This window comes from Protopterus annectens, chromosome 17.part0, assembly GCF_019279795.1.
Source record: "Protopterus annectens isolate FY-2018-M chromosome 17.part0, PAN1.0, whole genome shotgun sequence".
Lineage (NCBI taxonomy): Eukaryota > Metazoa > Chordata > Ceratodontiformes > Protopteridae > Protopterus > Protopterus annectens.
In genome coordinates, this window is record NC_056751.1 from 717,780,270 (window position 1) to 717,796,206 (window position 15,937).

Sequence of the window (15,937 nt, forward strand, 5' to 3'; positions counted from 1 at the left end):
GTTGTTGGCACAGGCAATCTGCTGTGTTACTGGTTTGGAGACAAGTAACACATGTCTATGATTTTGTCTGAAATCCATTCCTTCTGATTTTATGATGTGAGATCTCAGCTCTTCACAACAATTCTTCACAATTCCCACTTGGTCATATCCTTTAGATGTTTTATACTCACATCTTCTCTTTGTAGTAATGGTCTATGGGGTTTACTGGTCTTACCGTAGTACAACTTTTGTGACTGATGTTATCTACAAAGTTGAACTTTGACTTTATGTTTGGTACTAACAATTGTTTACTGATTGGTAAAGTTGTTCTAGTCTGTCTGGACATTAATCTCTGAGCAGGCAAACCAAGCACGTTGTCTCAAGGAATGTTTCTGAGAGTGAGTATGTTAAGGAAAACATTCGTACCATCTCTCTTAGATTTTTCCAACAAACATTTTGTACTCTGAACTGCATGTTCAGCTAACCCATTGGACTCTGGATACTCAGGATTACTATTAATATGAACAAAGTCTCAAGACTCAGCAAATTTCTTGAACTGCTGACTTGTAAACTGTGCACCATTGTCAGAAATTGTTTTGTGTGGACTACCATGGACAGAAAAATGTATTTTCAATTTTGTAATGACTGTGCTGGACATCAAGATAGAAAGCAGGTCAACTGCAAACCAATTTGAATAAGAGTCTACTAACATGAAGTAATGTTAACCATTCCATTCAAAAATATCTGTGTGGCAACCATAAACCATGGTAATTCAGGAATCTGGTGTAGCTGAAATGGTTCCTTTCGTAATGTGGTTTGGTGCTGTTGCAAATTGAACATGCTAGAGTTTCCTTCTTTATATCTCTAAACATAAAAGGCCAAATACAATGCCCTTTGCACTTCTTTTGGTTGAATCAGTACCTGGGGGACCACAATGCAAGATTTTGATATATTCCTGTCGTAATGCCTTAGGAATTACCACTTTTGGACCTTTCATGATGATTTCGTCCTCTATAATGAGCTTGTCTCTGTAAGGAAAATACTGCTGAATGTCAAGTGGTAAACTGGTTTGTCATGTTGGCCATCCTTGTCTGATAACATTTTTTTTAGCTTCTAGGGAATTGGGTCTGAAGCTGTGTGATTTCTTAGTTCATCGAGACTGATGATGAAAAATTTCTGATATCCATGACTTCAAAGTCTGCTGTTTCATTCTCATGCTGCTCTGTCATTTGTCTAGGTGTGCGTGACAAAGAATCAGCTAGGCGCAAGTGTTTGCCCTTTTTGTAAACAATATTGAAATTGTACTTTTGCAATTTTAACATCATATGGTGCAATCATGCTGGGGCAGTATGCACTGGCTTTTTCAAAATTGTCACTAGAGGTTGGTGATCAGTCTGTATTTGGATAGGTCTGCCATGAATATAATCATTGAATAACCTGTGGACACTACTGCCAAGTTATTTCTCTATTTGTGCATAATGCATCTCTGTTTGGGTTAAAGTTCCTGACACATAGGCTACTGATATGCCAATTTGAAGACATGCTGCACCAAGGCCATACTTTGAAGCATCACAAGAAAGGGTTAGAGGTTTGTAAAGATCATAATATCTCAAAGTGGCTGGACTGACAATTTTCATCTTCAGGATATCAAATGCTCTTTGGTGTTGTTCCCATCAGGACCATTGAACATAACGGTGCAGAAAGCTCACTCAAGTCTACAATGAACTTTCCTAAATAGTTGACCATACCTAGAAAAAGTAAAGATGTGACATTCTCTGGAACTAACATTTCAATAATTGCTGTTTGCTTAGATGGATCTGGTTGTAAGCCAGAACTGGTAAGCAAATGACATACATAATAACTTTCAGCTTGAATTTACATTTCTGAGGATTCCATTTAATAGTTACTGCGTGTGCACGGTCTAGAGCTTTCTTGAGATTTCTATCATGTTCATCCTCACCATTGCCTCCAACAATAATGCCGTCTATGATAATAGCAAATGAATAGACAGAAAAAATTTCTTCCATGGCATGATTGAAAGACTTCACTGGCAGAATTTATCCCAAATGACATTCTCAAAAATCTGTATCTGCCAAATGGTGTACTGAATGTAGTTAACAATGAAGATTTGTGATCCAGTGAAATCTGCCACAAAGAGCTTTTTGCATCCAAGACTGATAAAAACAGTGGAATCTGGCATGAGAGCGGCTACCTCTTCTACTGTACACATTGGATGATGAGGATGCTTAAGTGCTTTAAGTCTCTTGGATCAATACATATTCAAATTTCATCTGAGCTTTTCTTACGATCTATGACCATGGAGGATACCCATTCAGTCTGTTCTTCTACTGGAGTTGGACACTTAAATTAATTTTGTCTAGTTCTGCTTTTACTTTGCTCTGCATTGCTACTGAAATCTACTGTGCTGGTCTGACAACTGGACTTACTTCGTGGTTTAACTTCATGGAATATGTAACTGGAAGTTTACCAAGTCTGTCTTTGAAAATACCAGCATATTCACTAAAAATATTCTATGTACAACTCTTGTTGTTGTTCATACTTATACGGTGAATCTCTTTATTAAATGAAATCAGTCCCATTCTTAGGCTGTCTTTGAGGCCTAACAGTGACTGCACATATCTTTTGACTATGTAAAACTCCAAATCATAGCTGTTTCCAGCAGAATGACATGAAAAGACTACTGTGCACCAGTTTGAATCTCTTCACCATCATAAGCAACTAATTTTGCACACTTTGCTGAATCAAGTTTCTCACCATTTACTCTAACAAACATTTGCACTGACATAATATTGCACTTAGATCCAATGTCTACTTTAAGCTCTACAGGTTTCCCATTAATTTGTACAGTACAAAAATATTTCACTCTTTGCTGACAACTGGTAGTCTACTGTATTAACTGTTTCATTGAGTTCAGAGACACCATCAACATAGAAAGTTTGCTCACAGTTCTCGAGTTTGCTACAGTGTCTATCTGATCTACTTGCTTCTTTGGTTACTCTCTCCTAACATAAATCTGCGGCACTTTAGACTTGCAAAGCCTTTTGAAATTATTCCACTTTTTACATTTGTGACACTGCTAACCAAAAGCTAAACACTTTTCCCATTTAGGTTCATGACTGCCTCCACAATTGTGACAGTTAACAATGAGGTTGGGTGTCAAACCCTTTGTTTTATATTTATTTTTCATTTAATTTTCTGCTGCACACTGTTAACATTTGCACTAGCAATTTCTGTGCATATTCATATGCTTTTCTGTAATTTCATGTATTTGGTAAATATCTATGGCTTTGCTTAATGTTAATTCACTATCTTGAAGCAAAATCTTTCTCACTGCATCATTATTAACACCACAAACAAGTCAATATTTTAACAACTCATCTCTTAGATCACCAAATATATGCTGCAACAGTTTCACCAGGCTTTTGATTCCTTTTGTAAAATTTGTGGCTTTCCATTGTAATATTTGTTTAAGGGTTACACATTTCTCTAAATTTATGTTTTAAGCACTCAGGGTGTCCACACCTTTCAGCTCGTATCACAATATGACAGTACTCCCCCTCTCCTGCATACACAGCAGGTGCATACACAAATGAATGCTCTCACTCAGTGACTTCTGAGCCAGCTAATTTAAGAAGTATAAATACTTTTGTACGTGTCTTTATCAGAAAAAGCAGCCTGTATGAAAATATCATATTCTTGCTCAAACACTCGCCAATTCTCAGTAATATTGTTATCAAACACCAGTTAAGGGATTCACAAAGGCTTGCATGGAGTGTAAGAGATGTGTAACACTCCATGCAAGCCTCGCGATCCAAGAACAGCCCTAAACTCCGTGTAAGAGACCAGCTAAAACGTCTGTTACACGGACTGGGCGTGGACATGCTAAATACCTCACTTGCAGCCGAAAGGTATGCAAATGAGGTATATTAGCGATCCATGAAGCAGAAACCAGCCCATGTAAGAGACGTTTTAGCTGCAGAAATGTACTCAGTTGACAACTGAGTACGTTTCTGCAAATTCCACAACGGAGCCATGTCAGCTCCAAATAAAGGGTGCATATGTCTCAGGCAGCATGCCAATGGCCAAATATGTGGCCATTGGCAAGGTAACCCGATGCAAAAATAATAAAAATATATATATTTTTTTCGGCGATGATGTTTAAACCCAGCGCAGCCCCGCGCAAACGGGCTGCGCTGTATAAAACATAAAAATGAAGGTTATAAACCCACTAATGTGGGTTTCATGCAATACATGGAATGACAATGCAGGGACCAGCAGATCAAAAACAACATGGCCATCGTGTAGTGGTTGCTAAGGGGGGAAGCTAAGTCTAAGACATGTAACTAAGCATTAGTAGGCAATCTCATGTAAATGAGGGTTAGGATACTGAATCTCACAGTCACATAGCAAATGAGCACAGTCTGAGGAGTGTAAGAGATACATAAGGGGGAGGAATAGAGTAGGAGATAGGTGACATCACAGGGGGGAATGGTAGAAAGAAATGCAGTTCATTGGAGGTCAGTGTAACATGACAGATGACAGACACAGATCATGGAAAGAGGTGTGCCACAAGATAAGAAAGGGAAAGTCAAGAAATGGAAGGTGTACACTGTTACTTACACCAAAGTTTCTTGCTAGGCGTTCATGTGCACGTGTGCGTGCCATGAAGTGTGAGTAGGGCAGTGTGTGAGCGTGTAAGGCAGACTGAGCATGTGGGAGCATGTTGGGAGATGTTTAACACTGTTTGCGCTGGTGTGCGCGCGTGTAGGGCAGGCTGAGCATGTAGGAGGCTGTTGGCAGACTTGTAACACAGTTTGCGTGGGTGTGCGCGCGTTTTAACCCAAATAAGTAGATTCTAAACCATGTAAGCATGTGTGCGTGCGTGTAAGCCACTGTGAGCGTGTTTCTGCTAGTATGCACGTTGCTCCCCCCTGAGGAAACAGAAAGGAAAAAGGAAGCAACAGAATTAGTAGGAAGCTAGCAGGGATAACTGCTGAAGCTAGCAGGTGAAAACAATTAGAAGCAGGCAATTACACAGGCAGAATAGTAGCCCAGCCCAGCACTTAAAACTCTGCAAACAGTAGTGCAGGATGTTTCTCTTAAGAGACACTGCAAGACAGGAGTAAGCTAACAGAAGTGAAAACTGAAAAAGCTTCACTCAGAGCAGAAATGTTAGGGGCTGCCATAGCTGTCATAATGAGACATAGGCGACTTGCTGAGGGTGGTGACAATGCAGATGGTGCCAGACAACCCACAGTGAGGAGACAGAGAAGAGTGTACAGGCCCAGGGTCACCTACCATGGGTTACATGAGCTGGAGATAGTAGAGCGCTATAGAGTGGACAGAGAGCTCCTGCAGCAAATTGTTGAGCTGTGCAGGCCATGCCTCACACACAGACACAACAGAGGGTAACCCATCCCAGTGGAAACCAAGGTATGTGTTGGCCTAAGAATACTAGCAACAGGTACCTTCCAGAGACCAACTGGCGATATGATGGGGATATCACAGGCATCAGCCTCCAGGGTACTGCACCAGATCCTGGATGCCATGTCAGCACATGTCGGTGATCATGTATATTTCCCTAATGCCCGTGAGGTATTGGCCAGCAATATGCGTCTCTTCCAGCAAATAGCGGAATACCCTGAGGTAGTGGGTGCAATAGACTGCACGCACATACGCATCAAAGCACCAGCCGGTGAGCAGGGTAGGGCCTACATTAACCGCAAGGGCTTCCCCTCCATCAACTGCCAGGTCGTGTGTGATGCCCAGGGCATAATAATGAATGTGTGTGCTGGCTTCCCTGGGAGTTACCATGATTCCCACATCTGGCATTTGACGCAGCTGTACCAGACATTTGACAATGGGCACATCCCACACAGACACCTAGTGGGGGATGTAGGTTATGCACTGGAGCCGTAGCTGATGACACCCATCAGAAACGCACACACACCTGAACAGGAACGCCATAATGAGGCACATGCACAAACACGTAATGTAATAGAGCGTGTGTTTGGGCTGCTCAAGTCACTGTTCCGGTGTCTGGACACATCTGGTGGAGCCTTGCAGTACACACCAACTACATGTACCCAAATTGTCATGGTATGTGCTATGCTACATAATATGATCTTGCGAAAACAGCTGCAGCAGGACCAGCATAGGGCTGGGCCAAACAGCCCCCCACCATTGCCAAGGCCATCACAGGCAGAGTGCGACTCGGAGTAGGAACAACCTGAGCCTGCCCCAGTAGGCAGAAGGAGGCGTGCCCAGTATGCCCTGGCCTTGGCAAAGAGGCAACGCATAGCACATACACTGGCTCAGTAGGAACCCTGGGAATGATACCCCCTCTGACTCACTCAAATAATAACATGGGTGCCTAAAATGACATGACCTGCTCACAAACATGTACAGGGAAGTGTAATATGCGCATCCGACAGAGGCAGCCCTGCAGCACCACCTGAGGCATGAATGCCATGTGTTAAGTAATGTAACACCATGTACTATATGCACACCTGAGCACCCTGACTAACATCCACCCTCACCAAGCATGAAGCCACAAAATGACGATGGGATGATCAAGTGCAATAACTGGCTGAAGTAATGCAGTTAGTCAAAGGGGAGCCAATGTGTTTCAGGCTGGGAAGACATGCGGAGCATGACATGATGCACCACCTGCTAGGGGTGGCGTGCACCTATCATTCCATGCCCCATGGATACTGGCAAAGGCTGTCAGTACCCACAGCATGCCCTGAATAGGTAAGTCTCAAAACACAAACCCACCTTCAAAGGTACCACAAGGGATAGGAACCTAGATGTAATGCTACCCAATGCCAGAAGTCTAAACAGCAAGATGTCTGCAGTGTAAATGCACACAGTATGGAGAATGTAGATATCAGACCTGTAATAGAGAACTGGGTCAAGGCTCACATCAGCACCCTAACACTACCAGGTCACACCTCATACTGTGCTGTACAGCCGCAAAACATGGAACAAGCTACAAAAGGAGGGTGACTAGCAATAAATGTCAAGGATAACCACACCCCCATGTTGGTACCACAACAAGAAGCAGCATGGATTAGCCATGGTCAAATACCAATGGCTAAAACCGCCTCCCAGTATATAGCCTGCTGCAGACTACTGTCCTAATACCAGGAACTGCACCTGGCCTATGTTGGAATACATGAATATATCAAGCCCCCAAAACAACATTATATTGCTTGAGTGAAAATACCCAGACATACACCGGGAACATTATACTAGCACCAACACAGTTGGAGAAAAGTTCCCAGAATCCATAAACAAAAATGCCCAGGAACAACGTACCACTCCCACAAGAGGGGTAAGCATACTGGATGTGATAATCAGCAACATGTGTATTGGATGGCAAGATGAGAAGTGTATCCTTCACTGGTAAGACCAGACCATAGAGTAATCACACTGGATATACACATCCTGACCCCAGTCCCTGGCCAGAATACCACAGTGAAAAACATGTGTAAAGCATAGGTTGCAGCCCCCAAACTGATGCTGAATCCACGAAAGGCCCTGTGCAAGTGCAGAATATGGGACACACCGCAGAACATGTTATACAGGCATTCCATGAACACAGCCAGGAATGCTTGGAGTATGCAATCACAAATAACAACAACACACAATGCCATACACGCAGGTATCTGGCATGCTGGACTCCAGCCATTACCAAACCATGCAAGAGAATGAGGAAGCTACCACATGATAGAGCAAACATAAAAAGGAAGTAATCACTGACCAGTAGTATGGCAATAACATATGTCCACACATACAATCCACTAAGTCCAGCCACAACAAGTAGAATCTGTGAATCCAGAGGCAATGTGACACCTGCCCCAAGTACACAGATAAACACAACTCCCCCCAATAAATACAAATATATGTGATAGATGCAACCATGTATCCAAACCAGAGGGTGAGCTCCCCCAACTCAGTACTGTCAAAACTAGTCAGGAGGAGAAGGTAACCACATACACCACAAACCCAGTCCCACATAGACCTACCACAACTGTAAACCAAACACATAAACACAGAAAAACATTCCCGGAGGCCCTAATTACAAACACACCACACCAACAGAAGCCTCCAAAGCAGATCACAAGCAACCACAACCTCCAAACATAGCACATGCAACGAATAGTACACAAAGCTGGTGTGCCAAACAGTCACAGGCCAGAAGGAGAAACAACATGCCTGATACAGTTGTAATAGGTGTCTGTATAGGCAGACACACTGCTGTCCCACTCACCAGACTGAACAAGGGAAAGGGTAGAGTAAGCTGCCTGTAGACTGCCACAAAATGCCACATAACACAAGTACGCAGGTCACCCCAAAGCAAGCAGAAATATGATGCACTCAATGTCCATGCTGGTGTGAATGACCTGAGATGTACCTCCCTGGTCTACATGAAAAGAGACATGGATGATCTCTCTGAGTATGTACCCCAGGCCGGTATGACACTGGCTGTGTGCAGCATCCAACCCTCACCAAGAATGATGCCACAGTACAAACACAGAATGATCATGTTTAACAGCTGGCACAGTTACAGCTGTCAGTCCAAGAGGGTCTAATGTCTGTCTGCTTGAGATGTCAAGCATGACAAGCCATGCTGCTGTTCCAGGGATGGCTTGCACCTGTTACCCTGTGCGTCTGGATACTGGATAAGGCCTTTGCCACCTCCATAGAGCCATATGTAGGCAAGGCCAAAAAGACTACCCACCACCCTAGAAAACATAAGTGGTAAGAAACATAAGGGTAATGCTGACCAATGCCAGATGTGTAAACTGCAATATGCATGCCCCTGAGGCACTTCCCATTATGGAGAACATCGATGTCTGTGCAGTGACAGAAGCCTGCTGCAAGCCTAGTGATAGCACACCAGCACTACCAGGTTATACCACATATCATGTGTTATGGCTCCAACACCTGGACCAAAACATCAAAGGAGGGGGAGTATCCATATGCAGCACAGACACCCATATGGCCAGGTAACTGACAATGCACAAAGCAGCGGAGACCACCTATGTGCACCTAATTGTAGTCAAAACTGCTGTACAGTCTGTAGCATGCGACAGACCACACTCTCACACACAAGAACTCCACCCAGACATCCTGAAGACACTGGACAGTATGACTGTCCCACCAAATACCAGACAAAGTACACACAAATTACCACATAAGTGGCAAACCATTATGTATGCAAGGAGTAATCAGGGACCTAGGGACACAAGTCGACAGTAATCTGTCATGTGACACTCACAATGCCAATGTGGCTAGGAAGATTGTCGATATTGGACACCGTATCAAGAAAGGATTCACATCTACATCAACAGAGGTCACTGTGCCACTGTACTGTTCCCATATCAGGCCCATAATCTAGTACAATGACTCATATGGGATGTACCGTACATGACACCTGCAGCGGTTCGGAAGACCTCATAGTTACCCCACCAAGAGGATAAAGGCTGTGAAATATATGTCATATGCTGCCTGGCTGTAGACACCCCAGCTGAATGCAGTCACAGACTGCCTACACAGAGGCATTGTATGTCTGTTGTACAAGGCCATGCCCAACACAGGAGTAATGGACATGCTCCACCACAGGAAATCAAAGCCATTAAAGCTGTGAGAGTGACATATGTCAGCCTCAACACATAATGAAATAAGATGTGCTGGAGGGACAGATACATAACCCAGAGGCTCCCCACACCCAGAAACAGGATCCCAATCCATGTTAGGCAGAGCCCCTCACTGACACCCCTCAACAGGAATATTGCCAAGTGGATGGATGATCGTACATGTATACTGGGGGTCTTCACTGTGTCACGACCAGACAGAGGCACAGTAAAGAAATTCATAAATGGCCATAATAGACACATAGCAAGGGGTGGTGAAAGACACACACACTCTGGCTAGGCTTACTAATGCCCTAGGGTGGATAGCCTAGTATGAACCCATGAACCTATGAAGATACATATTGTACAGGACACTAATGATAATCACAAGGCTTACCTAACTGATGGTAGGAACCATGTTGGGCATTACACAGATATTAAAAACAACATACCAAACACACACACATATTGATAATATACAACCTGACAGGTGCAGTGCAAACCCCCCCCCCCCCCCAGAGTGCAAAATATCTATCCCAGCAGACTGCTGGTGCCCTGACATTGCAGATGCTGAGGTAACAGCCATCATCTGCAAAGCAAAACACACAGCAGCAAAGGTATGTGATGGTGTCCTGGGCTGAGGCCAACATGGACTCCAAGAATAATGGAATGCCATATCACACTACTGCCCAATGTAAGCCTTACCATAGGATATGTACCCAAAGAGCAGTGTACAACAACAGTGGTCCTTCACAACAAAGGTGTTGCCTGAATGGATACTGCAAACTACCACCCCAGGATCCTGACAAGCTTGGTCTGCACAGCTATGGAAAGGATCAGTATGTACCGCAGACAGAAGGCTATTGTGGACCTACTGATACTGGACCCTACACAGTATGGCTGTCGTAACTGCAGATCCTGCCCCTAAACATGTTTGACACATTTGAAGCAGTCATTAAGGTCATTGATGAGGGCAATGTGGTCCACACAGCGTAGCTGGACTGTGCATATGCTTCTAGACAATACCGTACGAGTTCAGTATGGATATGTTCACCAGCTTAAATATATACCCCTATGTCAGTAGAGGGGTTGCAAACCAGACCAAGGACAGAACTCACATGGTCAGACATGCCGCATCCATGTCAGACTACAAAGCAGATATGAGTGGCATCCCACAAGGCCTGGTCCTGGGGCCCCCCTCCCCGTTCTGTATATATGTCCCATAGGTATAGGCCAACATGGAAGGACTGTGACTGAACATGTATGCAGAGGAGTAAAAACAGCCCACCATATCCAACCCCCAGCTGACACAAGCAACCCACAAAAGGGCCACCTACAAACAGACAACTGGAGCCATAGCCATGTCAGCAAGCTAATTGCAGAACTGTGTATAGACAACCACCATGGATATACAGTAAGTGCCCACAAATTACCACACAGGTGTTAACCCATGACGTACCTAACATGTAATGAGAGACCTGGGTACAAAAGGTGATAGATATCGTGCACTGGACAAACATGTGGCTGTAGTGTTCGCAGAAACATATACTATATACCCACCCAAACATGAAGGTTGGCAGATGTAGATAAGGGGATGTCACTGTGGCTCTGCAGTCATCCTCCATCAGCGTCACAATTGACTACAATAGCCCCTGTGGGATATACCTCAGCAGACACCTCCATCAACTGTAAAGTCCACAACAGTACCCCACCAGGAGTAGCAAAGAGCATGAATAGATGCCATGTGTTGCCTGAGTAAACAAGCTGCAGCCCCACACACTGCCATACTGCCCAGCTACAGGCAAGCTGTGCCTGATGTATGAAGCCATGTCCAACCTGGAATCAATGAACATGCTGCACCTTGTACAATCTGAATGGCAGTGAGCTATGCACATGAGAGACCTGAACCCCAGCACTGACATACATAGGACAAGCTGTACAGAATGATCCATAACACAGAAGGCACCCCCACTCTTCAGTAAACTCCCGGTACATGTCAGCCAGAGAGTCACTTATTGACACCCCTCAAGAGGAATCCTGATGAGTGGATGGGAGATGGTAGGCTAACCCTGGGTATCACTGTTATGTCAGAGGTAGACGGAGGCATAGTATACTAACCATGACATATGTCATGGCAAACTCCAGTTACAATGTGTGTCAAAGGACAAACACACCCTGTGACTAGCATCAGAAATGGCCTAGGGAACATTGCTAGTGTTTGCCAATGTCCACCCATGTTGTGGAATACACTACCAATGTTGGACGAGCCTGGTGTAGGTAGTCCATATCTGAACATAATGCAACATGGTCATATGTGCACAACTGGCCCCTACACAGTCTGTTGTGCTCACTATGAAGATGTCAAGCACTCATAGGACTAAAGCCCAGGATACTGTCCACCACAGTGAAAGTACTGAACCAGTACACTATACGGTACTACAGTGTTAGGTCATTATGAAAGTATGATGAGAACTGTCTGCAAAGTATCCCATGCAATCCCTGCAGGCACAGTATAATCCCTGTTGTGGCAGACATGAAGCAGTTGGCCAGTTAGTACACAACATGACACCCAACACACAACCATAAACGTGAGATATTGTTGAAGTTCACACACACACCCAAATATGTGGTGGACTTCAGAGTGCAACATATGGAAAGCTCACACTGGGCATGCTCGCACACTTTGATAAATGAGGCATATGTCAGACAACATGCCATGGAAAGGCTGAACTGGGCATGCTCACACACTTAGGCCATATCTCCGTTTAGCAGTTGGTCACACATATCTGGTATTTGTACGTGTCAGTCCAGGAACCAACCACAACACAGCAATCTGCCCAGTGCACACAGTAAATGACTACAGAGACATAAGTGATATAGTGGATGGCCGTCATATGCAAACATCTTCCACAGATACACAAGTTGGTCATAGGAACAGGGAATGCTATGGCAATAAAGACCTGCAAACAGTAGAACAGCACAACAAATATTGTGCATCCGACAATTGAACATATGGGTGTAGAGGTCAATACTAGGCTTGTTGCCCTAGGGAATGACAGCTCAGCCAGAGTGTGCTTGGCATCTGCATCCCCAGTACAGTAGGCTATGGTGCCACTGTAAAGTAGGTCACATAAGGCAACGTGTGAGGCTAGTGAGCTGTGCCTCTGTCAAGCAGGGGCACCGTGGAGGTCCCAGGGATTGAATGTGCTAAGCCACAGCCATGTTGTCGGTGTGTGCTGGAAGAGGGTTGCTGAGGATCTCTACCAGTAAGTGTCCGTCAATAACAGACTGAGGGGAGCCCTATCTGCATTCTCTGGACAATTCCACTGTCAACACTGTGTTGTGATGATTATGTGTGAATGAAGTGCCGTGCCGGAACTGTTCACAGATGTCCTCCCTCTGTGGGCTACAGCTCTGCAATGTATTAGCTCACTCTGTCTGTTGTACGGCTCATATATGGCTGGTGTACACCTGACAGGTGTCTTGTTGTGAAGCAGTCATGGGTATATGTGGGATAGCATGATCAATGCAAACCATACACATGCTCATAGAATGCAATTGTCAAGGATTATGCTGAGTGGCCAGTATAGTCCCCCAGCATGGGTCCTCTGAAGTCGTCCACCCCAGTCCTCACAAGTGTAGAGTCTGCTTGTGCTAAATACAGTTTGTGTGCAGTGACAACCTTGCCTGGGGGTGGAGATGGGATATGGATGTCCAGGGAAAGGTGGGTATGGTCAGATATCAACAATGGTGGTCTACCTCTGGTGTGGAACAGTGAGTACCCACGTTGCAGATGGACAGGTGCAATATGTATTCCCCCATGTGGCTATGGTGTGTGGTTCTGCCATAGCACATGGACCCACAAATTGTAGTGGCTGTAGGGTAATGTGGTAGAGGCCTGAGTAGTTCTCACACAATATGCCTGTACCTGATGTTAACAACTGGAATGGTGTATGTGAACACCTGCATATCCCAGCACTGTTCCCAGGGAAGCTAAGTGTGTGTCCTGGATGTGGGTGTGGTGTACTGGACTGGTTGTGTTGTGTGTTACAGGTCCTGTGGTCACAAAGCATGGTACAGAACATAACCTGCCAGTGCGATGTGCATATCTGACCCTGACGTAGGTGGCTGCAAATGCATATATATGCTATCCCCCACATGACAGGTAGTACTACATGTACATACCTCTGTAGAAATAAAGATGTCAGCACCCTATAAATACTGCAGGTGCAGAACAGATGCCCAGTAATTCGGATAGTGCGCTCTGCTAATGCGTCTCCCTCAAATGTCATAATATAGTTAGGTAGGGGTTTAAATCCTGCAAATGCTCAGTGTGTGTGTGTGTGGGTGGGTGAGTGGGGTTTGTGTGTGTGAAAGTCTGTGAGAGGGAAATGTCCCTTTTGGCAACTGGAAAAACACACTACAGAATGCACATTCCCCTTTCTAAACACTGATGATGTCAGCACCCCATAAGTACAGCAGGAGAAGCGAAATCTCCCAGTAATGCGAATAGCATGCTCCGCTAATGCATCTGCTCTCAAGTGTCATAATATAATTAGGTAGGGTGTTTGAATCCTACAAATGCTCAGTGTGTGTGAACGGAGTTAGTGTGTGTGCAAGTCTGTATGAAGGAAATATCCCTTTTGGCAACTAGGAGAACACACTACAGGATGCACATTCCCCTTTCTAAACACTGATGATGTCAGCACCCTATAAGTACAGCAGGAGAAGAGAAACCTCCCGGTAATGTGAATAGCGCGCTCTGCTAATGTGTCCGTCTCGAGTGTCATAACATAGCTAGGTAGGGGTTTGAATCCTGCAAATGCTCAGTGTGTGTAGAAAGGGTTAGTGTGTTTTAAGTCTGTATGAAAGAAATATCCCTTTTGGCAACTAGGAGAACACACTACAGGATGCACATTCCCCTTTCTAAACACTGATGATGTCAGCACCCTATAAGTGCAGCAGGAGAAGGAACACCTCCCAGTAATTCAAATAGCGCACTCCGCTAATGCATCTATCACGAGTGTCATAACATAGTTAAGTAGGGGTTTAAATCCTGTAAATGCTCAGTGTGTGTGGAGGGGGTTAGTGTGTGTGTAAATCTGTATAAAAGAAATATCCCTTTTGGCAACTAGGAGAACACACTACAGGATGCACATTCCCCTTTCTAAACACTGATGATGTCAGCACCCTATAAGTACAGCAGGAGAAGGGAAACCTCCCAGTAATACGAATAGCGCACTCTACTAATGCGTCCGTCTCGAGTGTCATAACATAGTTAAATAGGGGTTTGAATCCTCCAACTGCCCAGTGTGTGTGGAGGGGAGTTAGTGTGTGTGCAAGTCTGTGTGAGGGAGATGTCCCTTTTGGCATCTGTGAAAGCACTCTACAGGATGCACATTCCCCATCTCAGCACGGATGATGTCAGCACCCTATAAGTAAAGCAGGAGAAGGGAAACCTCCCAGTAAATTGAATAGCGCACTCTGCTAATGCGCCTCTCCCGAGTGTCATAATATAGTTAGGTAGGAGTTTGAAACCTGTAAATGGCATGTGTGTGTGTTGGGATGTGGGAACTCTATGTGTGTGCAATTCTGTATGACAAATGTGCTTTTTTGAAATCAGGAGATCACACTACATGATGCACATTACCCTTTCCAAACAGTGATGATGCCAGCACCCTATACATACAGCTGGAGAAGAGACATCGACCAGTAATCAGAATAGCGCAATCTGCTACAGCGTCATTCTCAAATGCTATAACATATTTAGGTAGGGGTTTGAAACCTGTAAGTGGCAAGTGTGTGTGTGTTTGGATGTGAGGAGTTTGTGTGTGTGCATTTCTGTATGAAAAACATGTTAGTTTTGGCAATCAGGAGATCACACTACCTGATGCACATTACCCTTTCAAAACACTGATGATGTCAGCACCCTATAAGTACAGCCAGAGAAAAGGAACCATATAGTAATCCAAATAATGCGCTTCACTAATGCGTCTCTTTCACGTGTCTTGACTTAGTTAGGTAGGGGTATGAATCCAGCAAACGGCAAGTGTGGTGTGTGGAGGGGGGGAGGGGTAGTAGGGTGTGTGTAAATGCAAGTGTGAGAAAACAGATCCTTTTGGCAAATACTACAATACACCAGATGCTGCATATTCCCACAGTAAACACGGGGTAGTAGGGGGTGTGTAAATGCAAGTGTGAGAGAACAGATCCTTTTGGCAAATACTACAATACACCAGATGCTGCATATTCCCCCAGTAAACACAGGGGGTAGTAGGGTGTGTGTAAATGCAAGT